Genomic DNA, 27,968 nt, shown 5'->3' on the forward strand with positions numbered 1-27,968 from the left:
AGAGTTGGAAGGGACCCATATTTGGAAAAAGATCTTTTCTTAAATAAACCTGATAAGTGGTCTTCTAGCCCTTGCTTATCACTTGATTTACAGGGAACCCATAATGACTGGCATATAAATGCTATGTCTCTCTGTGTCTCTGTGTTTCTCTGTGTATTTGTGTGTCTGTGTCTCTCTCTGATGTTCTGTGTCTCTCTGTGTCTGTGCTGTCTGTCTCTGTCTCTCTGTCTCTCTCTATCTGTGTGTCTGTCTCTGTTTCTCTATCTCTCTGTCTCTCTGTCTGTCTCTCTGTCTCTCTGTCTGTCTCTCTGTCTCTGTCTCTCTGTCTCTGTCTCTCTCTCCCTCTCTCTCTCTCTCTTACTCTCACCTACCTATCTTACCAAAGTAAGCCATTTCACTTTGAACATTCTAATTGTTGGTAAGCATTTCCTTATTTCAAGCCTAGATTTGCTTCCTTTGTCAGTGGTAACTGACTTTAGTACTATCCTCTTGCACCAAGCAGAATACAACTAATCCTCTTTTTTTAAAAAGCTTCAAATACTTTTTCTATTTCTATTCTTTTTAAAAATTTCTAAATATTTTTATTTAAAGTTTTGTGTTCCAAATTGTATCCCTCCTTCCCTCCCTCCCTCTCCACCTTTCTGAAATGGTAGGCAATCAGATATAGGTTATGTATATGCAAGTATGTAAAATATTTCCATATTAATCATTTTATACAAGAAGACTCAAATAAAAGAAAAAAAAGATGATAGAATGAAGGTGAAAATATTATGCTTTGGTCTATTTTCAATTGAAATATATTCTTTTTCTGGAGGCAGATAGTATGCTTCATCATTAGTCCTTTGGGAATGTCTTAGATTATATTGCTGAGAATATATAAGACATTCACAGTTCTTCATCAAACAATATTGTTGTTACTGCATACAATGTTCTTCTGCTTCTGTTCACTTCACTATGAATCAGTTCATGTAAGTCTTCCCAGGTTTTTCTGAAGTCATCCTGCTTGTCATTTCTTATAGCACAATAATATTCCATTATAATCACTAATCCATCTTTCAAAAAGCATCCTTTGAAATACATATCCCTTCTAAGTCTTCTTTCCTCCAGGTCAAACATTCTCATTTCCTTTAATCTTCACTGGTATGATTTCAAAATCTTCTACAATAATGATTGCCCTTCTCTGGTCCTCTGCTACTCTGATCACCCCTTCTACAAAAGGACTGGTTAAGAAATGCACATGATGAGGAGGACTAGAAGGCTTATGATCTGCACTGATTAAGGAGTACCAGTTCCATCAAAGTATCAAAACATCAGAAATTGATTGAATTAAAATGCCTCAGTTTCTCTACCACAAAAAGGGAATCTTAACTTTCTGTTCCCCTCCCTCTGGGTAACTGTCAGGGCAACATCCAGTTGCAAACCTCATTTTTTCAGTTCCAGGGAAATTATAATATTACTTTACTTTCAATATGGAGTTCAATGCCTGCAACTAGCAATAAGCATCTGTCAAGGCCGTAAGCCACCCTATACAGCAGAGTATGTGTGGTGGAAGGTGCTAAAACTGTAATTAGAACAAAGCATCTGTCCCCCATCTCCCACAGAGAAACTAGTAATCAATGTGATCACTGGCATTGAAGAAGGAAGTGTGTCACCCATGGCTTTGCTGGCCTTTTTCCCAGCCACCAGGAGAGTGAATGTTGGTTGAGAAGACACTTGACTTTGGAGAGAGAAAAGGGCTTAGGGATTAGAGGACTAGCTTTAAAAAAGGGAATAGGATGATTATCATTTTACTCAGTTTCACATTTCCAGAAAATCTTTGCTGCTAATTATTGCTAAGGTTTTGTCCAATCAGATTTATTTTAAGTTTGATTTTCTAATTTATACATTATCCAGATTCTTTGATTTCCCTGTCTCCTATAACTACCTAATTTTACATACATTTTCCTACATTAAAAAACATCAAGTCAATTAATATGCATTTCTTAAGCACCTACTATATCCCAATTTTTGCACTAGGAGTTGCTTTACAAATACACAAATGGTTCCTGTTCAACTAGAGATTATATTTTATCTGGTGAGACAGTATGTGCATGAATACATATAATAATGTACAGAAAATAAATAAAAATAAATATAAGGAGGGCCAGTGCAAAAGCATCAAGTTGGGAGATGATGTCATATATGAAGAAAAGAAAGAAATCTAGCATGGCAGGTTCACTGAGTGTGGAAGTGGGGCATAGTAGATAAAAGGTCTGGAAAGTTAAATTGGAACCAAACTTTGAAGGACTTTAAAAGCCAAATAGTTTGTATTTTTCCCCTAGAGGTAATAGGGAGCCACTGGAATTTATTGAATAAGAAAGCATTTAAGCAAAAAAAAATCACTTTGGCAATTGTGTGGAGGACTAACAAGGCAGGCCATGAATTAAGAAGCCATTATAATCACACCAAATTAAAGGCAAAAAAAAAAATCATGGAATGAACTTTTCAATTGTTCATTTGTTAGCAGATTTGGTTTATGAACAAAAATGGTTTTAGCTACTTATAACCTCAGTGTTATGAACTCTTGTAGTAGGCAGGAATTTCTTTTTCTTTACATTAATAAAGCTTTCTTGGTTCCTTTTATTATTACAGTGGTGTTGTCATTTCTAGGAGAGAGGAAAAAAATACTCTCTTCTTCTCCACCTAAATTACATCCTTCCTGAAGATGGTGAAAACAGTTGAGCAATAATACCTAATATAGTGACAAAGGTCATTCTGTTCCAGTTATCCCCTCCACCCCCACCTTAAGAATGATGCTATGGTTCAATTACAGGTTCTCCAGGTCATCTCTGCTTGTCATTTATGCAAAGCTTATTTTTACTTTAGTCCTCTTCATTTATATGGTTGTAGTCATTGTACATGATGCACATTCCCTTATGTGCTCCATCCACTTCCCCACCAGCTCTTTTGCTCACCTAAGAATGACTTCACTCTGATGACTGCCCCTTGATTATGAGTTCTTGCCTGGAATTGCAGTTATCTCATGGAGCATAGACGTGCTGCTCATTTCCCTTCCAGAAATAATCTCTAATTTGTTTCACCTCATAACCATTTTTCTTGCACCCATGCAGGAGCCCTCACCCACTTTTCCCATGCCCCTTTTCAATTCACCCATATATTTAATTTTTTTCCTATTTAAGTGCAAGTTTCTTTAGAGAATAGACTCTCTTCTTTCCTTGTTTTTGAATCTTCCACGTTTAGCACAATGAGTGGTATAAAGTAAATCTTCAATAAATTATCTAACTGCCATCTATCTATCTATATATTTATCTATCTATATATCTATATATCTAATGAACTTTGGGTTCTGCTTATTTTTGAGCTATATGAGTTGATCTAACTCTTCACATATTTTTCTAAATGCCTTATGTTCATCATTTCTCACTGTGTAATAATATTCCAACATAATCACATAGGAGAGAAAAAAGCATTTATTAAACACCTCCTATGTGACAGTCATTGTGCTAAGTGCTGTGCAAATATTATCTCATATACCAGTTTTATTTGTCCATTCCCCTGTTGATAATAATATGCCCTGCCCCCTCCAACTGCCTTATTTAGGGTAAGTAAGCAAGTCTATTTAAAGAAGTAAGGTATGTTGAGGAAGAGATAAGAAACAGCATGTGCCAACCAAGTCAGACCACCACCAACATCTTGATAACCATCTTTTCTCAGATTCTAATTGAAACATCCTAAGACCTTGAATCTAAGATCTTTTAGAATAGCAATTCTTTCAGTCCAGTGCTTTAAGACATCATTTGGGAAGAAATCTTTGCGGACATTTACTTTGGAAACTACTTCTTCATTTGTAAGAGCCAAAGTTAGTAAAAATTCAGAAAAGTAATTTCTTGTCACAAAAGTCCTTGGTGATTCACTATCAGAAACTGACATGGTTTTATCAGAAGAAATAATTTTAAAGAAGAGGCATTACCATCTGCTTTGCTTCTGCATCCAAAATAACTTGAGGCATTTTCATCTGGCATGCAGCTGAATCCATCCATATGTCTTTTCTCTCCCATTAGAATGTGAGCTCACTGAGAGCAAGAATTGTCTAGTTTCCTATTTGTATCCCTAGTGATACAGTACTTTGCATGGAGTAATTTTTTTAATGAATGCTTTATTCATTCATTTCAACATGTTGCTATCATGTTTGCTCAGTTTGGCAGCTGGCCTTCTTACTTTACCTCACAGCAGTCAACTATGATTCCCTACACCCAAGCAACCATGTCAAAGTGATCCACAGTTGGCATTTCTCTTGGTACCACCTATTCTTGTGAAGGAGTCTTCCAATATGCTTAAGTAGAGTTTATTGATAATTACCAAGCAACAAGACAACCCCAAGCTACATCACTTTTGCAGAAAGAATATTTAATCAGTTAATACAGTTAAATAAAAAGAATCAAGTTGCAATGAACCATGCCAGCACAGTCTTTCAGGCCAAGCATCTGATTGGTCATGGATTTCCTAATGTAATTATACAGTCAGACATGAAACATTGGACATTCATGGTCGTGAATGACACATATAGGCTGAAGGTACAAGTGGAATATAAAGAGGAGACCAAAAGTTTCTACGCTTGACAAGATGAAATAAATTGCTAAAACTTACTGTCACCACAGTACCACAAATGCTGTTATCGCAATATCAAACTACTTCAATGATTCACAACTTGAGACCAACAAAGATGATGAAGCCATTTCTGGTCTCAATTTGCTCCAAATCATCAATGAGTCAACTATTGCTGCTATTGTTTAGGGCTTGGACAAAAAGGTTGATGCTCAGAGATATGTGTGGCACTTTGACCTTAGAAGTGGTACATTCAATGTTTATCTTCTTATCATTGAAGGCAGCATCTTTGATGTTAAGTCCACAGATGGGGATACCCACTCAGGTGTGGAGGACTTTGACACTCAAATAGTCAATAATTTCATTACTGATTTCAAGGGAAAGCACAATGACATCAGTGAGAACAATAGGGGTCTCTGCTGTCGATGCATCACTTGTGAATATGTAAAGTGCACTCTCTCTTCTAGTGCCCAGGCCTGTATTTACTTCCTCTTGAAAGTATGAACTTATATACATCTATAACATGTGCCCAAATGCTTACTTCTTCCATAACACACTGGACCCTATGGGAAAGACCTTTAGAAATGCCAAGCTAGATAAATTATAGGTCCATGACTTCATCTCAGTAGACAATTCCACTTAGATCTCCAAAGTCCAGAATCTTCTGCCATACTTCTTCAATTTCAAAGAGCTCAACAAGAGTATCAATCCTGATGAGACTGGTGACTATGGTGCAACTGCCCAGGCTGCTATCTTGTTTGGAGACAAATTTGCTGATGTTGGACATAACCCATTTCTCCCTAGGTATCAAAAATGATAGTGGAGTTATGACATTTCTCATGAAATGCAATAGTACCATCCTCACCAAGCAGATATAAACCTTTACCACCTACTTGGACAATCAATCTGGTGTACTTATTCAGGTTTATGTAGATGAGAGAGCAATGACAAAGAATAACAACCTACTTGTCCAGTCTGAGGTCACAGGAATCCACCCTTTCCCTAGGGGTGTTCCTCAGATTAAAGTAACATTTGACTATGATGCAAATGGCATTCCTAGTGTTTTCCTTGTGGGTAAGAACACAAAGAAAGAGAATAAAATCACCATCACCAAGGACAAAGGTCATCTGAGCAATGAAGACATTGAGCATATGATCCAGGAGTCTGAGAAATACAAGGCTGAAGATGAGAAACAGAGACAAGGTGTCTTCCAAGAATTCTGTTGAATCTTGTGCTTTCAACATGAAGACTAACATAAAGGGTGAAAAACCCCATGGAAAAATGATTGAGGAAGACAATCAGAAGATTCTTGAGAAATGTCATGAAACAATCAACTGGCTAGATAAGAAGCTGAAGGCTAAGAAGGAAGAATTCGATTACCAGCAGAAAGAATTGGATACATTCTGTAAGCCCATCATTACTAAGCTTTACCAGAGTGGAGGGGCATGTCAGTAGATATATCTGGTGAGTTCTCAGGGGAAAAATCAGCCTCATATGGAGGTGCTTCCTATGGACCCACCATTGAAAAGGTCAACTAAACAGCAGAAGAAAGAGCATTCCACACTGCTTTCCAAAAATTAAATGACTCAAATGGGTAGCCAAGTCAGTGGCAGTTTAAAAGCAACATTTAAGCTGCTGTATACATCTGGGAATTCTGCATATTTGAATGTGTGCAAAGGGAGTTAATTGAACAACATTGTACCTTATCAATATTCTAAAGAAGTGGAAATGCACTTGTCCTGGAGAATAAAATATATTTTAAATTGTCTTCAATTATTTTTAGAATATTTTATTATTTATTGGACCTTTGTTTCTATATTTCACTCCCTAGGGGATATTTTTAGTAGTTATATCTCTGGGCCAAAGGGTATGGACAATTTATTTACTTCTCTTACATAATTTCAAAAGGAAATCCTGAATGGTTGGACTATTTCAATCAATTTACACTACTGGTGGTGCATGGGGATTTTCCAAATAATTCCTTGTCCACCTTCTGCATCTCAATTCCTACCTAGAGACTTAGTTCTTGTTAGTTTTTATTAAGTTCCAGGATGCCTGCCCCCATGGTGTCCTGTATAAACTAGGCCTTGTTTCAATCATGATAATAGAGTAGTTCTGGTCTCTAAAAGCAATCAGTATGGGTCCTTTGCTATTGAAGGATTTATAAAAAACCCAATAGAGCAAAATGTCTGCAATGTTATTGATTGAGTCTTTAACAGATACATAGCTCTTGATCTCAAAAATAAACTGAATCATGCAATAGTACCAAAGTCTTGGGTGTTAGACAAATTGGCAGGGGATTTTGCAAGCAGAACACCAACAGGCTCCCATAAGCTGAGTAAGTTTTTCCACATATCATTTTCCATAGAACACATTGAAGTGTGGCCTGACAAGAGATGAGGTAAAGATCTGCATGCAGAGATTCATTGAGATTGATGGGAAGGTAGAATATGACATTACATATAATTCTGGCTTTATGGATGCCTTCAGTATTGAAAAGACAAGTTAGAAAAGGGATTTTGCTTTACATTGCATCAGCTGAAGGGGCAAAACATAAATTATGCAAAGTAAGAAAAACCATGGTGGGCAAAAGGCTTCCCTCATCTGGTGACCCATGCTAAACATTTCCTATATCCTCTAAAACAGGGGGAATGAAGTCATCCAAATTGATTTAGAGATTGGCAATACAATTGTTTTCATCAAGTTTGATACTAATAACCTATGAACAGTGACCTAATTTGTGTTAAATTAGTATGCTCACAAACTGCAAAAGATAACAGCTCTTTTGAAATCATCCATGTACAGGAAGTCAAAAGAACTGCTGTGCCTCGAGGTTTTTAAACATCTTTCTTATTGAAAAGTTAACAAATCTTGAATATCTCTGCTCTGAGGAATAGATATTCATCTTACCATTACTTAGGAAAGAGACAAGAGATTGGCAGCAAAACAGAGCACTGGATAAATGATTACAGATCAGAAATAACTTGGTTCCTTTTTACAGTCTTGGGAAGTTACTCCAATCTATTCTGCACAAATTTCCCCTGAATTTTATGATCTTTTTAAAAAAGAAATTTTTCTTTAGACTATTGCTAGATGGCACAGTGGATAGAGTGCTAGACTTAAAGTTCAGAAGAACTGAGTTAAGATCCTGCCTCAGATACATTATATCTCTCTCTCTCCTCTCTCTGTCTCTGTCTCTCTTTCTCTCTCTCTCTGTCTCTGTCTCTCTCTGTCTCTCTCTGTCTCTGTCTCTCTGGCTCTGTCTCTCTCTCTCTCTCTCTCTCTCTCTCTCTCTCTCTCTCTCTCTCTCTCTCTCTCTCTCTTTCTCTCTCTTTCTCTATGTCCCCTCACCTGGAAAATGGGAATAAAAAACACCTATGTCGGGGGCAGCTAGGTGGCACAGTGGATGGAGCACCGGCCCTGGAGTCAGGAGTACCTGAGTTCAAATCCGGCCTCAGACACTTAACACTTACTAGCTGTGTGAACCTGGACAAGTCACTTAACCCCAATTGCCTCACACACACACAAAAAAAGTTTATTAAAAAAAAAAAAAACCTATGTCCCAGTGTTATGAGGCTAAAACAAGATAAAAGTTGGTAGGTGTTTTGGAATCTTAAAACACTATATAGAGGGTACAGAATTAAGATGGCAAAACACACACACGCACTCACACACACACAAAGTTAAAAATATGTCCAACTAAATTATAGGCAGGAAAGCCAATTAAAAGTCCTAGTAAGTTATTTTTCTAGTTCAAGGCAGTTTAGCAAGATGTAAAGAGAAGTCTATGGACACTTGGGTGGATATTGGCTAGGAGCATGGAGGTGGTGGTGGCAATACGCAGCTTTTGGTGGAAGCAGCAATAATAAGGAGTGTTCCAAAACCCAGTGATTATAAAGTAATTGAATGCATGGTAAGAAAGAGATCCCAGGTAATGCCTCTACTAGTTCATCAGGCAGGAACAGGTTCCATCTGGCAGCTCTGTCATCCATTACCCAGATCTGGATCATAGTTCCAGTACAGAATGAGGAGCAGTTATAGTCATGAATGACCCTTATCAGGGTAAAGACCAAAAGGCAAAGGGAGGGCAAAGAGAAGTATTCTTTTCATATACTGTGTTGAAATCACTGAAAACTTACAGGCCCCTACTGAATTGTGAAAGCAGCAAAAGATCATATAAGATAGGACCTGAGTCGGATATCTCTCCAACCTTCAGAGGTAAGCAGAGCCCAACTGTAATTTGAAATGTATAGTGAAGAAATAAGCTAGAAAATGAGCAAAGAACAAAAAGGTACCTGATTTTTTCTTAATCCTCTCTAAGTGACAGGAAAGCTCAAGACACAAATTCAGAAGACAATGACTTGAAAACATCTACAGGCAAAGCCACAAAGAAAGGTGCAGATTTCACACAAGCAAAATGAGAATTCCTAGAAAAGCTAGTGATTTTAAAAAGAGATGGAGAATTCAGAACTGAAAATAAAAATTGTAAATCACTATGAAAATATTATTATTGATTTTTTTTGTATCATAAGGGTCAAGTTTAATTAATTCTCTCCTTTCTTCTCATTGTGAGATTCAAAATTGGATACTAGAGCCTTAACCTCCCCTTTTAACGTTTCCCTTATTTATCTCCCAGACTAGTAAGTGGAAGAAGCCTCTGGTCTCTATTTAGAGCTTTTATTGTTTGGAAATTACAAGGTGATGTTGATTAGAGAGATAGGAAAGTAGAAATACAAACAAAATAGTCTTAAATCTAAGCTTAGCCTATATTCCTTATAAAACTCACCAAAAACAGTATAGGGCTCACCAAAAACCCAAGGCCAACCTCTGAAGCTAAGAGCCGAGTCAAGCACGTGCTGTTATGGTGAATCGGGCCGAGTCACACTTCAGTCAGCATCTGTGTGTACAGCGCAATCAGCGGACGAGAGCTGACAAAAGACCTCACTTCCATTCTCTCCTTGCCTTTTAAGCTCGCACCCTGGAAGTGGAGTGTCTAACAGACAGAGGTGGAGTTCACAGCCATTCATCACGGTCTCCTCCCCGAAAGGGTGGTCCTTCAAAAACTGGAGTCTTTTTACCACATTCCCCCCTTTGCTTCCTCAAGAAACGGAATGTTTCCTTGACAGAACAGTAAAAAAAAATAACAGAATATAATAACTATTGCTAACTAATAATATGTTAACAACAATATAGAAAAGGAAAAGTGAAAGTTTTTAACAGTCAGTTAGCGATAACGGAAAGACGCCAAACTGTGAGATTTAAAATTGGATACTAGAACATTAACCTCCAAAGGGAGGAATGTGGTAAAAAACTGGCATCTTTTTACCACATTCCCCCCTTTGCTTCCTCAAGAAACAGAATGTTTCCTTGATGGAACAGTAAAAAAAATAACAGAATATAATAACTATTGCTAACTAATAATATGTTAACAACAATATAGAAAAGGAAAAGACGAAAGTTTTGTCCAGAGGGGCGATTTTTTGTCCTCATGACCCGACGCTTTGACATTAGTCTTGCAAAGGGAGGGCCTCTGCAGAGGGTACATGTTACAGATGGCATATAATAACAGAAAGGAGATAGTAAAAACTAACAAAACAAAACAGTTAATATAAAGTCTCTGAGTTCTCTTGTCTTCTTGAAGTGGTAAGATGTCGTCAGGAGGAAACTGGATTCTGGTCTGGAAAACTGGATTCTGGACTCTGGTCTGGACTCTGGTCTGGAAAGCTGGATTCTCTTCTGTAACTGTTTGAATTGCTGCATTTTTACTAAACCTTAGCATAGCATTGTCAATGATCAAATTAATAAATTCCATTACATCATTAATGTGGACATTCAAAAATATTTTTTCTTTTAAGAATCTGACTATAATTTTTTTATTGAATTTATGGAAGAGAAAGGGAAAAAGCATGCACAGAGCACCCACTATGTGTCATGCTCTGTATTAGATGCTTTTGCAAATATGATCCATGCAACAACCCTGAAAGGTACAGCTATTATTTTATCCATCTTGTAGTTAAGGAAAAATAGTTTAGTGATTTTCCCAAGGTCATACAGCTACTAAGTATCTGAGACTATATTTTAACTCATATCTCCCTAACTCCAATCCCAGTAGTCTATCTATGATGTCACCATTTTCCCATGCCTTATAGGCATTGATTTGTTACATACATTTTCATACATAGCACTACTTTTGCCATTTTTTTAATATGCTAAAATTTTCTAACTTTTTAAAAATAATAGTTTAGCTGATTATTTTTCTTTCAATGTGATTTGATAATCTTGGCTCATATTATTGAAATTTAATTCAATTTTATTTCCTTGTCATCTGAAAATACATATTTGTAATGTCTCCTATTTTGAATATGTAAAATATCTTTATGATCTAACATGAGATCATACAACACATATACCAGTCCATAGGACCTGAAGATAGAACCAGAAGACTTATGTTCAATTCTCAGCTTTGCCTTTCTCTGGGCTTCATTTTCTTCAATAAGAAAACAAAGAAATTGGCTTGATTATCTCTAAAGTCTCTTCCTTCTGTGGATCTCCATAATCCAATGACAGATTTTTTGGGTCTTTCTTGTCCACTAGAACTAAACAAATAGTTTATCTCTTGTTTTCTCAAATTTTCTTCATATAGCTATTAGTTCGAACTTTTCACATAAGTGTTTCATATCTCTGACATACTTATTGTTGACATATTTGCTGGCTTTATAATTATGATAATGGAGTATTGAAAACTACTATTCATTTTTTGTCTCTTTTTTTCTAATGTCAATGTAACTTCTCTGTTATGAAATTAACTGCTCAGAGATACCAAGCTTGAAGAGATAGTAGGGGTTATCTAGTTAAAATTTTTGTTGTAAATAAACTTATGATTGTCATGGGGGAAAAAAAAAACATTTTCCCTAAGGGCAGAAATTAGAACTGATGATTTCTTTGGAGTATTAGTACTTCATCTGTGAATTTCACTTATCCACAACTTCTCATGATACAGAACATTGCAAGTTGACTGATGAAAACCAACCAGTATCAACACAGTACAGCCAACTCTCCTGAAAAATATCAAAGTTCCTTGAGGTTGGGGACTCTTTTATTTTGATCTTTGCATTGTCAGCTCTGTGCTTACTGACTAGCTCATAGGGCCTAATGAATGATCATTTCATTTGTTGAACCTGTTTATTTCTTTTCTCAAAAAATATAATACATACTCAATCTTTTAAATAAGGATATTGGCCCGGTTATAATACTTATATTCTTTCTCTACAATTCTATATAATAATGAAAAGATCATGGAATTTGGGACTTAGAATGTGTGTCCTAATTCTAGTTCTAATGCTAGAATTCTGGTTCTAATGCTAGCTGTGCAGCTTTACTAAGCCACTTCATCTTTCTAGCTTTTAGCTTTTTCATCTGCAAAGTGGGGGTACTAGACTAAATATCTCAAGATATCTTCTATTGTCAACATTACACAATCTTACTGCCAAAGCACATAAGCTTGAGAGTGCTCTTTATGATTGAACTATATCTCTAAATTCCTAAATCTAGGAGTTTGAACTTCTGTTAAGTGATAACCCCAGTCATTCCATGTAGGAAAGAAAAATATATCATGTCCATACATATTCAACATCTTGCATACTAGCTTTACTGTTGCTCACTCTGTAACTAGAGTCTTCTGTTCCTCATCATCTTATAAGGTAGTCTCCAGATATAACTGCATTTGAGAATGCTTTCCTATAACACTGCATACAGAATTTCACTAAATAAATATACCTGATTAACTGTTTATCTGAAGAGTTTAAAGACAGATGAAATAATATAGTATATTATGCCTTGTTGAAAATAAGGAAAATAATGATTATGACAACATTATATAACACTTTAAGGGTTGCAAAGCATTTTACACATTACTTCATGTGTTCTTTATTACAATCACTGGAGGCAATTGTAATTGTTGTTTAGCCATTTCATTAGTGTTCAATGCTTTATATTCCATTTCGAGTTTCCTTGGCAAAGATACTGGAATGGTTTGCCATTTCCTTCTCCAGTGGATCCAGGAGATATAATTTGTCAAGCAATCTGAAGTTATGGCTTGCCAAAGGTCACACAGCTAGGAAGTCTCTGAGGCTAGATTTGAAGTGGTCTTCCTTACTCCAGGAATCACCGTTATGCAGCATAGCACGCATTTTTACCATCATACTGTCTTTGGTTGATCCAGACACATGGTGGTAAAAAGTGTTACAGATTGCATAACTACCTCAACCCTCTATTAGCCTGCCTGGGAAGGACCTTTTAAGGTATTATTGACAACTCCTACTGCCATTAAAATTGGTGAAAAAGACTCATGGATAGGCAGTACCAGAATAATGGTACAGTTTCTCTATCCACTGAGTACCGATTCTCTGTCCACTGAGCCACCAGCTGTTTCTAGATGCTATTATTACCCCCAAATTTTACAGATGAGGAACCTGAGGCTGGAAGAGGTTAAATTACTTTTCCTGGGTTATACAGCTATTTAGTATCTGAGAGATATTTTAATTTAATTCTTCCTGGTCTGAAGTCCACTACTCTTTCCACTGTATCACACATATGTCTCTTAGGAAGAGCAGAAAAAATAGGACAAATTTCTCAATAATAAAGAATAACATCAAATGGTAGTCCCTAATAGAAACACCAGAAGAAATAAGTTCCAGTAGCATTCTCATCTAATTGCATATTCATACACACTGCACTGGGAGACATAATTACAAGATAGTAAGTTAGCCTTAGGAATACTCTATAAAGCTGCAAGGCATGGAAATTTCATAGATGCAAGTTAGCAAGAAGGCTAAAAGGACCAGGGAGATGGCTGGACTCAGTATATGAAACTCCATTGAAATGACTGGAGACTGTCATCAGAGAGGAAGAAATAGTGACCCAGGAATGAGAAAATTGAGAAAGATGAATTTAGTTTATACAAGAAATATTTTCAAGGATCAATTGAAAGAGAGACAACTATGTTATATTTTCTTTTTTTTTTTTAAGTGAGGCAATTGGGGTTAAGTGACTTCCCCAGGGTCACACAGCTAGTAAGTGTGTGTTAAGTGTCTGAGGCCAGATTTGAACTCGGGTATTCCTGACTCCAGGGCCAGTGCTCTATCCACTGCACCACCTAGCTGCCCCACTATGTTATACTTTCTAATGTGAAAGAGTGTCTTATTTATTGGTTCTCAAGACATATATAACTCTAACTGCCCCAACTGTCCCTGGTGAAATGAAGGCAATTGGTATTCTCAGGTTTTGGGAAAGTGGGTGTCAGACTTAGTGGGGGATAGGAGAGAGAGATACAGAGACACAGATGCAGACAGAGAGAAAGAGACAGAGACAGAGACACAGATTAAATTTGGTGTTACCTTTCCACTAAGAAACTAAGCAAATCTTAGTGGAGTTACTATGCACCTACAGTTCACATAGCTTTCCACACATAATGACATGCAATTGTGTGTGGGAGTCAGCTTGTATGAACTCACAAGGCCAAATGTGAAAGTTTCAGTATGAACATTCACACTTTGGAAATAGAAAAATCTTAAGGACATGATTTATTGTTTTGTTGATTGTCTAGATTTAAGAAAGTTACAGAGAAAATATTAATAATTAAGAGTAAGCCTTTAAGTTTTGCATACAATTATTTTCTCTCCAGAGAATTGGTTGTTAAACATTTATCAGCACATCTCTGACTACATGTGACCTTTCTTTCTTCTGCCACATCTAGAAATTCTGTAGAATGGTGGGCTGACTGTTATATTTGTGAAGACTAATTTAATTTAACTCAATTCAACTATACAACTATCCATTAAACATGTATTAAATGATTAGCATAGTGGCCTCAGATCCAGGAAGACCTAGTCTCTCCCTGTCAACTCCTTTCCCTCCCACCTAGTTACTCTGTAACCCAAGGCAGGTTTCGTCTCTTGGCCTCAGTGTCCTTACCTATAAAACGAGGATAATAATTGCAGGTTTGTCATAAGATAACATATGTAAAGTGTTGTGCAAATCTTAAGCTTCTATGTAAATGTGAGATTATTATTAAGCCCTTCTTTATTCAATGCAGCATTCCAAGAAGTTACAGAGAAAATTTAGGCCTGTACCTGTACAGTAATGGGGAGTTTTGTCTCAGTGTTTCTTATACCAATTAAATCACAGACATTCCTAGCCCGTCTCTTTACTTTGTGCAAATTGCTTTTCTAGGTTAAAAACAAATGAAAAACAGCCTCTGCTCTTAAATACATTCTATTGAACTGAAATAAATATACATATATATGGATATAGATAGACAGACAGACAGAGCCATAGGCATAGATATTTCTACTTTGATTTTCCATAGAATGTGCCAACTTTTCTGGAGAACTACATTGCAGCTTGTCACCTCCACCAGACTGAATACCTTCAGTAAAGTATTTAAATTGTTTTATATAAAACATTTCCTTAAGAATGGGAAGGGAAAACTATGATAGTAGTGGCATAACTGAAAGGGACAGCCAGGCCAAAGAAAACCTGAGCACACTAAATTATCATAAAACAAACCCTTACAGCAAAATGTCCATAGAATATTAACTCCTTCAACACAAAGACTGTTTTCATCTATCTTCAGTACCTCAACTCCTGGAGCATAATAAGAGTTTAATAAATACTTACTGACTACTCAATAACTATAAATCACATTCTTGCTGAATTTTATAATAATAAAATCACTGTATTATTTATGTTATGAAATTTTCCTTTCCATCCAGATAAAAATTCTCAACCCAAATAAATGAATGGATATATATATATATATGTATATATGTATACACACACAAACACATATATGTACATATACATAGATATAGAGATATATATTCATAAATGTGCAGGTATGTATGTTGTATGTATTCATTCATATATGTGTGTATGTGTGTGTATCATAAGCAATTATAGTAACAAAAACACATGCCCTTGTCACTTGCTCTTAATATCATATAGCACAAGCAACATCTTTGCTACATCCCTCCCCCAGTGTATTATTTCCTCATGATAAGAAGGCTTAATAACAATCCAACATTCATCTTAAGGCCAAAAGGATTCAAGTACCTTCCTACCAAATGGAATGGGACTTTGTACATTCCTTGACCTTTCTATGACAAACTTACAGAGATACTTCATTTTCATAATCTTAAAATGAAAAGATTGATCTTCTTCCATTGTTCACAGAGAAACTATCTTCCTGGGTTACCATCATTGTGGTATTCAATATTCTCTATTCTATTTCCCCACATAAAACTCTATATGAGCTTATGGTTCTAATAACTCTTCCTACCCTCTTCCAGCTATGCAGTTGATAGTGTGTCCACAGCATGATGCAGGATTAACACTGCCCCATTCTTTAAAAAAATGCTTTATGGAACATTGGCACTGCTGGGTCCAGTGCCAATCAGACAGTCCATTGTTCTCAGTAGTTCACACAGCTGCTCATCAAATGTGCAGCTGTAGCACTGACCTCTCCTAATATTACTCAGAGAATCAGCCTCATTCTATGAAGTAGCTGTATCCTTGTTTAACATTCCCAGTGATACTCTTTGAGCTTCCTATTGGAGTCCTGTTGGGTTTTGCAATCACCCTCATTCGGGTAAACTCTAAAATTTGTGAATGCACTATTTATAGGATATTGTAAATTTCCAATGAATACCTAGTATCACTGAGTGCCCCTGACAATTACAATGTTGAAACCTGGAACCAGAAAGATGGCATAAAAGGCTTGCCAAGGTGTGGAAGAACAGTGTCAGGATTAGCAAGTTGACAAGGCAGATGGTTGCCTTGGTCTCAAGATGGAGGGGGGACTTTGGGGAACATTTTTTCTTATTTTTATAATTCACATATTTTAAACTTCTCTTTGGTGAGTCAATATATTTTAATTAAACATATCAATTAAAGTGAATTCTCAAAACCCATGGTGGACAGTAAGAAACTGTATTGGAATTATCAAATTTTCAACCACAAGAGGATAGTATTTTTAAACTGGATATGGGCTGCACAAATGCTTAAACTGGAGATTTGGCAGGAATCATGTGTTTAATATTATGAAAACGTGTACAATTACATATTGAAAAGGGTGTTTTAAGTTGTTGAATGAAGCAAAAGCTACAACGCCAAATAACTAGGGCAAATCCCTAGAAAAATGAGCTCTACTGACTCTGAGAATAGTTATTCTTAATGTATTTAGTGGTACATAGAAGGAGAAAAAGACTGTGAAAGACATGCCAATCAATGTTTTAGAGAAATCACAGTCACTGAAAATTTTCTGCAAAAAAAGAGTACTCTGAAATCCTTATGAAGTAGGAGATAGTGGTGTCATCCTGAAAGGATCATAGTATCATAGATTTACAGACAGAAATGATCTTGAAGGGCATGTTGGCAAATGTTTAACAACAGATTCTCTACACATGTATACATGTCAGACGTTTAAGTTCAGACTATATTACTAAAATTTCCTCCATCATTTTCATGTCTAAACCAGGGCTTCTTAAACTTTTTCCACTGGTGTCCCCTTTTTACTCAAGAAAATTTTATATGACTAGGTATATCATATATAAAAGAGGCATATATAACCTTTTACTGTTTTGTTTGCTTGTTTGGTTGGTGGGTTGGTTTTTGTGTGGGGAAATGAAGGTTAAGTGACTTGCCCGTTGTCAGAGACCTAGTAAGTGTCAAGAGTCTGATGTCAGATTTGAGCTCAGGTCCTCCTGAATACAGGGCCAGTGCTTTATCCACTGTGCCACCTAACTACCCCTAACCTCTTACTGTTACAAATTTTTTCATGACCCTACATTTATTTACATGACCTTATATGGTGTTACAACTCATAGTTTAAAAAGCTAGGGTCTATAAAACAAGCTATTCAATCAAATCCTGTTTTACAGCATTTACCAATTATTGAGTAGTATATGCTCATACTGAATATTTACCAATTAGCTCTCATGACCTAATACAAGCTGGATCAGCCTTTAAGGATATCTAGCCCAAATCATTCATTTTACAATGGAAGAAACTGAAACATAGAAAGGGTAAATTATTTTCAAAGGTCACAGATATGAGACATGATTGAGGCAAGATTTGACTCTAGTTCTTTTGACTCCACATGGAGCACTCATCAGAAAACAAGGAATGAGGGACTTTTGTACCATTCTTTACTTATTTCCAAGGAGCAATGTGGAATGAAAAAAAGGGTGTTTCACCAAGCTATTCTAGCTCATTGAAAATAGCATAGTTTAGGAAACTAAATCATTGAGATAAAGGGCTTGTCCTAAGGTTGCATAGTGTCAGCAGATTTTGACTGGGAAGGTGGAAGAAGAAGACACAAGGATCGAGACACTTATGGTTTGAGATGAAGTGAGGGGAAAAACCAGTGAGGACAAACTTTATCTCCTTCAAAATTTCATCCAAGACTGGCTCTAAAGTGATGTTCTGTTATATAAAGCCATCTCTTCTAGTAAGAAAGTGGCCCATGTCCAGTTCTCAGTTGATTTTATCTATCCTTCTAAATGTTAAAGTTAGACTCTCTCTTGAGTTTAAATAGTGAATCTTTATTCTCAAGACTTATTTACCATCACCTCAATAAAATAACAATCAAAGTTCTAGATCCACATAGCTGAGTGACCAGAATGCAGAGGTACAGTAAACTGTGAGGACCAGCTATCAAGAATATTGCTGTAATTTTATTAAGAAAGTTGGTTATAAGGGGCAGCTAGGTGGCGCAGTGGATAGAGCACCGGCCCTGGAGTCAGGAGTACCTGGGTTCAAATCCGTCCTCAGACATTTAACACTTACTGGCTGTGTGACCCTGGGCAAGTCACTTAACCCCAATTGCCTCACTAAAAAAAAAAAAAAAAAAAAAAGTTGGTTATTTTGTAAAGCTATTCAATTTCAATAATAGCTTTCCACAGTCCAACAAGTAAATAAAATGATAAGGTGTTAAAAATAATCAGAAGAAGATTTTAACCTAATATTACATATATTATATTATTTATATATACATATCCATATGAATATATGTATATACATACATATATCATTATATGTAATATATAAATCTATATATGCATATGTGTATATATGTACATATTAACTTAATCACCTCATTTGATAAATAAGTGGGGGGGTGAATATATTATCCCACACCACCATACCAGACCACACATCCACAGATTTAGACAATGTCACAAAGCTAGTTACTAGTCCAGCCAAGACTAAAGTTTTCATCTGAGGTTATGTATCACTGACCACAATTTTGTCCAGCAAAGATTATATTTATATCCAATGATAAGATCAGAAAAAAAATTGGAGAACTCCTAAAATCTCCATAAGGAGGTTTATGTTGTCTTTTAACCTTGAACACCATAAGTTCACAGACACAATTTTTTTTGTTTGCTTTTTGTTTGTTTGGTTGGTTGGTTGGTTGTTTTTTTGGCAGGGGAATAAAGGTTAAGTGACTTTCCCAGGGTCACATAGCTAGTAAATGTCAAGTGTCTGAGGCCAGATTTAAACTCAGGTACTCCTGAATCCAGGGCTGGTGCTTTAACCACTGCACCATCTAGCTGGCCCAACACATAGAGTTTTAATTGAAAAAGACCTTACAGATCATCTAGTTGAACACTTAATTTTACAGATGAGGAAGATCAGACACAGAAGGACTGACATAAACAAATTTAGGTCAAACATGTAATATGTAAAAGAGTGAAAGATTCAAACTCAAGCCTTATAACACCAATTTCCGTGCTCTTTCCACTAGACAAATAGGCACTGACTGAAAATTGAAAACATGAAGATTATGTGTACCACAGCACAATTTTGTTATCATAAATTCACAACCCTTAGATTCATAAAATAGTAGGAGAAAGATCATTTAATAAAGATTTCCAAAGAAGAAAAAACAAGGAAACATTTTTTCTTAAATAAATGTTATTAATATCTCTTGTTTTTTATCAACAATTACTTCCAGTTCCCATACCCCATTCCAAAAAGCTATTCAACAAAAAAAGCAAAAGAAAAAATTAGTAATACCAGTTAACAATTGAAAATTTCTTAAAATATATGCAATGTTTCCTAACCATGTAATTGACACTTTAGCAAAGGAGTGAGGTGGGGGAGTCTTCTAATTTCTCTTCTTGGGAGCCTTTTTAAAAATTCATTATAACTTTGCAGTATTGACTTTTCATTGTTGTGTGGTTGTTTCCATTTATATTGTTATGATATTGTTTATAGTATTTTTATGACTCTGCTTACTTCACTCATCATGTACATTTTTCCATGGTTCCAAGATTTCACCTAACACACACCAAGTTCCCAAAAATGATAAAATATTTTTAAAAATCAATCTGAAAGAGTTGAGAGAAGATGGACACATATATCCATTGTTGGTAGAGCTGTGGATCTGTAATGCTTAGAAAGCATTTTTTAATTATACACATAAGGAGACAAAAACAACTAATTCCTTTGACCCAGAGATTCCACTAATATACCTTTAAAAGGTAATTGATAGAAGACAGTCTACTTTTATATTTATTTTGATATATTGAGGAGCAATGCAACATAGAAGATAAAATATTGACTGCAACACTGGAAAATATGATTTCAAATTCTACTGCTGACATGCTGGCTTTGTGACCTTGCCCAAGTCACTTAAGTAACCAGGGCTCTAGGTAAGTGTATAAGACCTTGACTTGTAGAGGTTTTGTCTGCATAAACAACGGTAGTTTCTTTCCCTTTATTAATTAGCTTATAAACATGTGAAAAAGACTTTTACTGAAATACAATGAAGTATTCTTATAAGTGGGCAAGAATGGAAGACAACTACAAGCTTCAGAAAGAATGAAGGAACTGGACCAAAACAGAAAGGAAACTCAGCTGTGAGTGTGTCTGGTGACTAAAGGCAAGTCTGATGTTGTAAAGATCAATATTGCATATTGAATATAAGATCTAAGAACCAAGATAAACTGGATGTAGTCAAATAGAAGATGGAAAGATTAAACATGAACATCTTGGATGTCAGTAAACTTAAATGTATGGGAATGGGTGAATTTAATTCAGGTAATCATTATATATACTACTGTGGGCAAGAATCCCTTAGAACAAAAGAAGTAGCTCTTGTAGTCAATAAAAAGGTGAGAAAAGCAGTAGTAGAGTATAATTTCAAAAACAACAGAATGCTGTTATGTTGGAATCCAAACAAAACTGTTCACCATCACAGTAATATAAGTTGATATTCCAACTACTGCTGCTGAAGAGGCCAAAGTTGATCAGTTCTGTAAAGACCTATAACATCTTCTAGAAATAACATCCAAAATGATGTCATATTCATCATAGGGGCTTGGAATGCTAAAGCAAGAAATTGAAAGGTAAATAGAATAATAGGCAAGTTTGCCCTTGGAATACAAAATTACGGAGGTCAGAGACTAATAAAGTCATGTAAAGATAACTTACTGGTCAAAGCAAACATTTTTTTTTCAACAACCCAAAAGGCAACTCTACACAACATCCTCACCAAGTGGTCAATATTAAAATCAGATTGAGTTTTACATTCAAAAGTGGAGAAGCTCTACAGTCAGTTAAAACAAAAGCTGGAGCTGAGTGTGGTTCAGATCATGAACTTCTTGTTCAAAAATTCAGATAAATTGTTAAAAGTAGGGAAATCAATCAGACCATATAGGTATGCCCTAAATAACAGCCCTTATGAATATGAAGTGGAGGTAATGAATAAATTTAAGTGATTTTACCTGGTAGACAGAATGCCTGAAGAACTATGGTATACAGGAGGCATCAACAAAAAGCATCCTAAAGAAAAAGAACAAGAAAGCTATCTGATAAGGCCTTAAAAATAGCTGAGGAAACAAGGAAGGAGGAAGAGAAAGGAGAAAGAGAAAGACATATAACCAACTGAATGCAGAATTCCAGAGAAAATAGCAAGGAGATATAAGAAAGTTTTCTTAAATATGCAATTCAAAGAAATAAAGAAAACAATACAATGAGAAAGATAAAATATATCTTTGAAAAAACTTAGAAATATCTAGGAAATATTTCATGGAAAAATGGATGTGATAAAAGACAAAAATGGTAGGGATGTAACATAAGTAGAAAAGATTAGGAAGAGATGGCAAGAATATACAGAAGAACTATACAAGAAATATTTTTAACAACACTGATAACCAGAATAGTCTAATTACTGATCTATAGGCATAAGTCCTGGGGAATTCATTAAAGTGGACCTTAGGAAGCATTGCTAGCAATAAGGCCAACAATAAGGCTAACAATAAAGAGGTGACAGAATAACAGAATTCCAACTCAGCTATTTAAAATCCCAAAAGATGATGCTATTGAAGTGCTATACTCAACATGTCAGCAAATTTGGAAAACCCAACAGTGGCCACTGGATTGAAAAAGATCAGTTTATGCGCTAATCCTAAAGAAGGACAATGACAATGAATTTTCAAATTATTGAACAATTGTGCTCATTTCACATGCCAACATGGTTATGCCTAAGATTCTTCCATCTTGGCTTTACCAATATGTAAACTGGGAATTACCAGAAGTGCAAGCTGGTTTTGATGAGGCAGAGGAACTGGAGACCAAATTGCCAACATCCACTGGATTTTGAAAAAAGCAAGGGAGTCTGAGAAAAAAAAAATCTTCTTCTGCTTCATTGACTACACTAAAGCCATTAACTGTGTGCATCACAACAAAATGTGGCAAGTCCTACTATATATGGGAGTAGCAGATTGTCTTAATTGCCTCCTGAGAAACTTGAATGTCGATCAAGAAACAACAGTTAGGACCAAACACAGAACAACTATTCACTTTACAATTAGGAAAGGAGTAAGACAAGAGTGTATATTGTCACCTTATTTATTTAACTTATATGCAGAGTACATCACGTAAAATTCCAGATTAGATAAACAAAAAGCTGGAATTAATATTGAGGAGAGAAATATCAATGATCTCAGATATGTATGCAGATGATACCCTTCTGAAGGCAGAAATTGAAGAATTAAGAAGCCTCTGGATGAGGGTGAAAGAGAATTGTGTAAAAGCTGGTTTGAAGCTAAACAGTTAAAAAAATAACAGTAAAAATTGGCAACTGGTCCCATCACTTCCTGGCAAATAGAGAGATAAGAAATGGGAGAAGCATCATATTTCATATTCTTGGACTCAAAGATCACTGCAAATGGTGACTGCAGCCATGAAATTTAAAGGTGCTTCATTTGTGGAAGAAAAGGTATGGCGAATGGGGACAACATACTAAAAAGCAAGACATCACCTTGTTGACAAAAGTCCATGTAGTCAAAGCTGTGTTTTTTCCCCCATTAGTAATATATGGCTGTGAGAGTTGGCCTATAAGGGAATTTGACTGGCACAGAATCAAAGCTTTTATATCATAGTGCTGGAGAAGTCCCTTTGACAGCAAGGAAATCCAATCATCCAATACTTATATTAATTCAAACTATTTACTGGAAGGACACATACTGAAACTGAAACTTAAATATTTTAGCCACATAATGACAAGACAGGACTCACTGGAAAAGACCCTGATGTTGGAAAAGATTGAAGACAAAGGAGATGGAAATGGCAGAGGATGAGACAGATAGTATTGTGGAAGCAATAAACATGAGCTTAGGCAGACTTCAGGAGAGAGTGTAGGATTAAAGGGTTTGATGTACTATGGTCCATGGGGTCAAGAAAAGTCAAACATGACTGAACTACTGAACAATAACAAAATAAGTTACTTTAATCAAAATGTTACTATTTCTAGTTTGTAATATTCTTTTTTGTAACGTCATGTTTTCCACAATTACATCATTTTATCTTTAATCATTACTCTAAATAAAATGTGAACTATAATCTGAAAAGTAGTTTCCCCATTTTCAAACTTTCCAAGTTTGCATTTGATAAATAAATTTCAAAATAAAAAAGCAATTCATATTAACATCCACTTTTAAAACCTTCAAATCATTCACAAATAATAGCTACCCTCAGCTAATTGATTTGAGAAACATTGCTCTTATGCTCCAACTCTGACATTTTAAATCAGGTATTAATTGAATATATAAAGAATGAAATGTTCTTTGGTTTTTCTAAGTGAGTTAATGGAATTTTCCCCTATTATCATTTTGAGGTAAAGCCAGATATGGATAAAGTCAATTGCTCCCAGAACTGATAGAAAATTAGGAAGTTTTAATAAAAATGTAGGCATTGTTGGCTCTTACATTACCATATTCTAAAGAGAAAAATATATTGACTAGCTCACATAATAGCATTTATTACTTTCTGTGATTTGAAATAAGCCTGCTGCTAAAAAGGTTTTGAACAATGGCATTCTTGGCAAACTTAGGATATTTCTTTCAGAAAACCCAATAAGAGTTTAAAACAGTTACTTTTCCAGATTTATATCTAAACAAGCCTCTGTGTGACCTTTAATCATGGTATATTATACCTGAATATACATGGACCTTCCACAGTAATGTTATTTTCCTTATATGCTTCAACCCTGCTTCAAAGTATATGAAAATATAGGCTTGAGACTATAATTCTATTTCCATATATAATCTTTGGCCTCTATGCTTTTGGGAGCCATATAGAACTCCCTTATTTTTCTCAGAAATCACTACCTGATTAAAATGGTCAATCATGACCTGGGCTTTTTACAAGATAAATATATATGCATAGAATTAATTATTTTCCAGCATACCTAGGTCCCTAAGAATCTGAACTTAGGTAGCTAGCTACAGGGGGGCATTTTGCCCCCTGTAGCTTTCATTGGCCTCTAACCACTTAACACGAGAGGAGAAGGTCTAGAAAGGAAGAAGGTTCCATTGAGACCTTCAGTTTCAAAGAAATTCCAGTTTCCTCATAATCTCACAAATGGTAGAGAGGGAGAAGCAATAGATTTGTAGTCAGAGGACCTGGGTTTATGCAAAAATTTCTTGGATAAGTCATTTTACTTTTATGATCCTTATGATCTGTAAAATGAAGGTGATGGCCTAGATATGGCTTGTGGTCCTTTTATCTTTATTCTCTCCCTCTATTTTTTATAAAGAAAGGATTTTAGGAATTTCTGACTCACAAGAACTATAAAGCTCAAGATTATTAGCTTGCTATATTAATCTTTAATATTTGTTTATATTATGTGTTTGAAATGGCTAGTCACTGAGGAGGCTGATGACAATAGGCACAGTGTTGTGAAAAACACATGGTGGGGAAGCATTTATATAGCACCTATTACAGCTATTATAGACACCTATCATGAAATACTGTGCTAAGTGCTTTACAAATATTATCTCACAATAACTGCAGCGTAGGTGCTGTAGTAATTCCCATTTTACAGTTGAGGAAACAGAGATACAGAGGGATTAAGTGATTTACCCAGGATCACACAATAAGTATCTGAAATTAGATTTGAACTCAGCTCTATCTGAACTCCAGACCCAACACTATCCACTGCACCACCTAACTACCTCTGTAGAGGAAGTAGGACAAGGGCTGACCAAAATAAACAGTCAAATGATTGCTTATTTATAGGATTAATCTCCCTTAATTTGACAAAGTGTATTAGGGGCCTATTGCATTCACAAAATTAGGCTGGATGCTGGATAAGCCCCATGGTTTAAATAGTCCCTCAGGAAGCTTAGAGTCTAAGAGCAGGATGGGCTACAAAAATGGCTAAAAATAAAATAACAAAAGGACCTCAAAGTGAAAAGTGTTGGGTAAAATAAGAGGGGTAAAATGATTCTTCCCTTAAATTATCACAGAGTTCTTGACCAAAAAAAGAACACCCAAAACAAAAACAAAAGCAACAACAACAAAAACTGATACCCAATCTTGTATAGCTCTAAAGATGTTTAATGTTTGTCTGCCTGCCTGAATGTTGAGAATCAATGAACCAGTTTTGTTGCCCCCTAGAGGCGAACAAATGCTCCCTAAGGAAGTAATCTTAGCACACTCACTTGCTTTCATTTCCTGGCATGTCACCTGCGGGAGTGCTTGGACAGACAGAAGGGGTGTGGGGCCAAATTGAGTCTTCAGGGATACTCAAAGGTAGAGAAGAAAAGAAGATCCAATAAAATGCTAAGAAAGGAAACAGAAATCAGAGGATAAAAGTGAGTCAGAAGTTAAGTCTAAGAGTGTTAACAAGTTGGGGAATCCACAGAGTAAGAAGCATTAAAATAGAAGGAACACAGGCTTTGGAGTAAAAGGACCAGGGCTTCAGCTTTGCTATTTAGTATCTGTGCCATCTTAGGATAGTCCCCTTTCCTTTTTGGCCTCAATTCCCTCATCAATAAAATTAACAATTTGGAATAAATACTTTCTAAAATAAACCCAATGCTCACATTCAAACAAGTAAAACTAAACAAGACTACATGTTGTGGTGCACATATTATAGGGATTTTTGACATCTCCTATTTCAGCATATTGTAGACTTTAAATCCTAGAAACAATTTTTAAAAATACTAGTGTAATGGGTTATCTAAGAATCACCTACCCCATGAGTTTGTCTTCTTTCAGTTGTTTAAACAATATTAACCACAACTATGTGTGGTGATGTTGCCTGAAAGAAAGAGAGAGCAGGGACAGAGAGAAAGACAGAGAGACAGAGACAGAGGAAGAGACAGAGAGAGAAACAGAGAGAGGATATAAAGCAGCAGTTCTTAAACTTTTTGTGTTTTGTGGACTTCTTTGGCATCTGGTAAAGCCTCCATCTCTTCTCAGAATTTTTTTAAAAATACATAAAATAAATGAATAAATGATATGATATTATAAAAAGAAACCAATTATATCAAAATATTAAAATACAGTTATCTATTTTTTTTTAATTCAAGACCACCAGATAAAGTACCCCTAGAATAAAGGATGCCTATATTAGAGATTGTAGTTTTAGATTAGTAGCTGGCAATTGAAGATGATAATGAGAAATTAATTGTTAGAGCTCCCAAATTATGAAAAAAATCAGTTCTCCAGGGTTACCTCTCGAGAACAAGGCAGATGGCTAGAGCACCAGTCCTTGAGTCAGGAAGACTCATCTTCCTGAGTTCAACTCTGGTCTCAGATACTTACAAGATATGTAATCCTAGGCCAATCACATAAACCTATTTGCCTCACTTTCCTTATCTGTAAAATAAGCTGGAGAAGTAAATGGCAAAACACTCCTGTATCTATGCCAAGAATACCCCAAAGGGAGTCACATAGAGGCAGACATGACCGAAAACAACACCATCTCTAGAGAGCTGGAAAAGTGACTAACAGGATTCCAAAGTAACTCATGTTTTATACTCCATCATAGCAGTTTTGCTTTGTTTTCCATCTTTCATGTCAGACATTGGTGATAAAGAAAAGACTTAGACTATTCCTTTTTGTCTATTTGGAAACTCTTGTGCATTGTTTTTCCTGCAAGTGTGTGGGAATTTACTGTATCTATTAAATGCAACCTTCACATATTTGACTCAGATAAAAATGTAAAAATTGCCCTAAATGATAACAGGTTGAACTTTGCTTTAGATAATATGCATATTCTTGGAATTTTTGTACATAAATAGAACTTGTAGATCAATTCATATGTTAAAAAATAAAGTTTCCAAGAAGAATGATAATTTCTTTGAGAAAATATAAAACCGGTAATTTCTGATTTATAAATTTATAATTTAAAATAGCAGATTTGCTTTAAATGCAATATATTTATACATGTGTTATCAAATAATGATACATATTCATTCTTCGTTTTCTTGCAGGCCAATGAGGGTTAAGTAACATGCCCAGGATCACATAGCTAGTAAGTGTCAAGCATCTGAGGCCAGATTTGAACTTAGGTCCTCCTGAATCCAGGGCCAGTGCTTTATCCACTGCGCCACCTAGTTGCACCCATTTTAATTATTCTTAATTTTGAAAGTCATCCTCTCCTAAAACATCAAAATTCCAGGACTTTCAAAGCCAGTACTTTGAATCCTTTGCTTCATGAGAATTGGAATGGCACCCCTGCTGGAGAGATACTGTAGGGAAGCTCCTCCATGAGGAGAAAGCATGTGATTTAGAAACTGTGTGATTTTAGTGTCCCGGAAGTTATATTTATAGAACCATCTGTGCGACTTGTCAATCAGAGATACCAGCCAATTAGCTTGGAGCTGTGTGTGTGTGTGTGTGTGTGTGTGTGTGTGTGTGTGTGTGTGTGTGTGGACAGCCCTGCTTCCTATTTCATAGATGACTTCTGGGAGAAGCCGTTGAGGATCGGCCTCTTTTTGTCCTGAACACCAACAGGGCGGCAGATGGAGAACAGGGCGGGGAGTAGGGGGGACCCTCCTAGTCAT

At 35.8% G+C, this 27,968-nt stretch overlaps 2 pseudogenes; both read left to right on the forward strand.

Annotated features, from left to right (window-relative positions):
• Positions 1 to 5,128: 5,128 nt before the first annotated feature.
• On the forward strand, positions 5,129 to 6,060 carry LOC122747735 (annotated as a pseudogene).
• Positions 6,061 to 6,099: 39 nt separating this feature from the next.
• LOC122747736 lies at positions 6,100 to 7,330 on the forward strand (annotated as a pseudogene).
• Positions 7,331 to 27,968: the final 20,638 nt, after the last annotated feature.

The sequence above is a fragment of the Dromiciops gliroides genome, chromosome 3 (assembly GCF_019393635.1).
Source record: "Dromiciops gliroides isolate mDroGli1 chromosome 3, mDroGli1.pri, whole genome shotgun sequence".
NCBI lineage: Eukaryota > Metazoa > Chordata > Mammalia > Microbiotheria > Microbiotheriidae > Dromiciops > Dromiciops gliroides.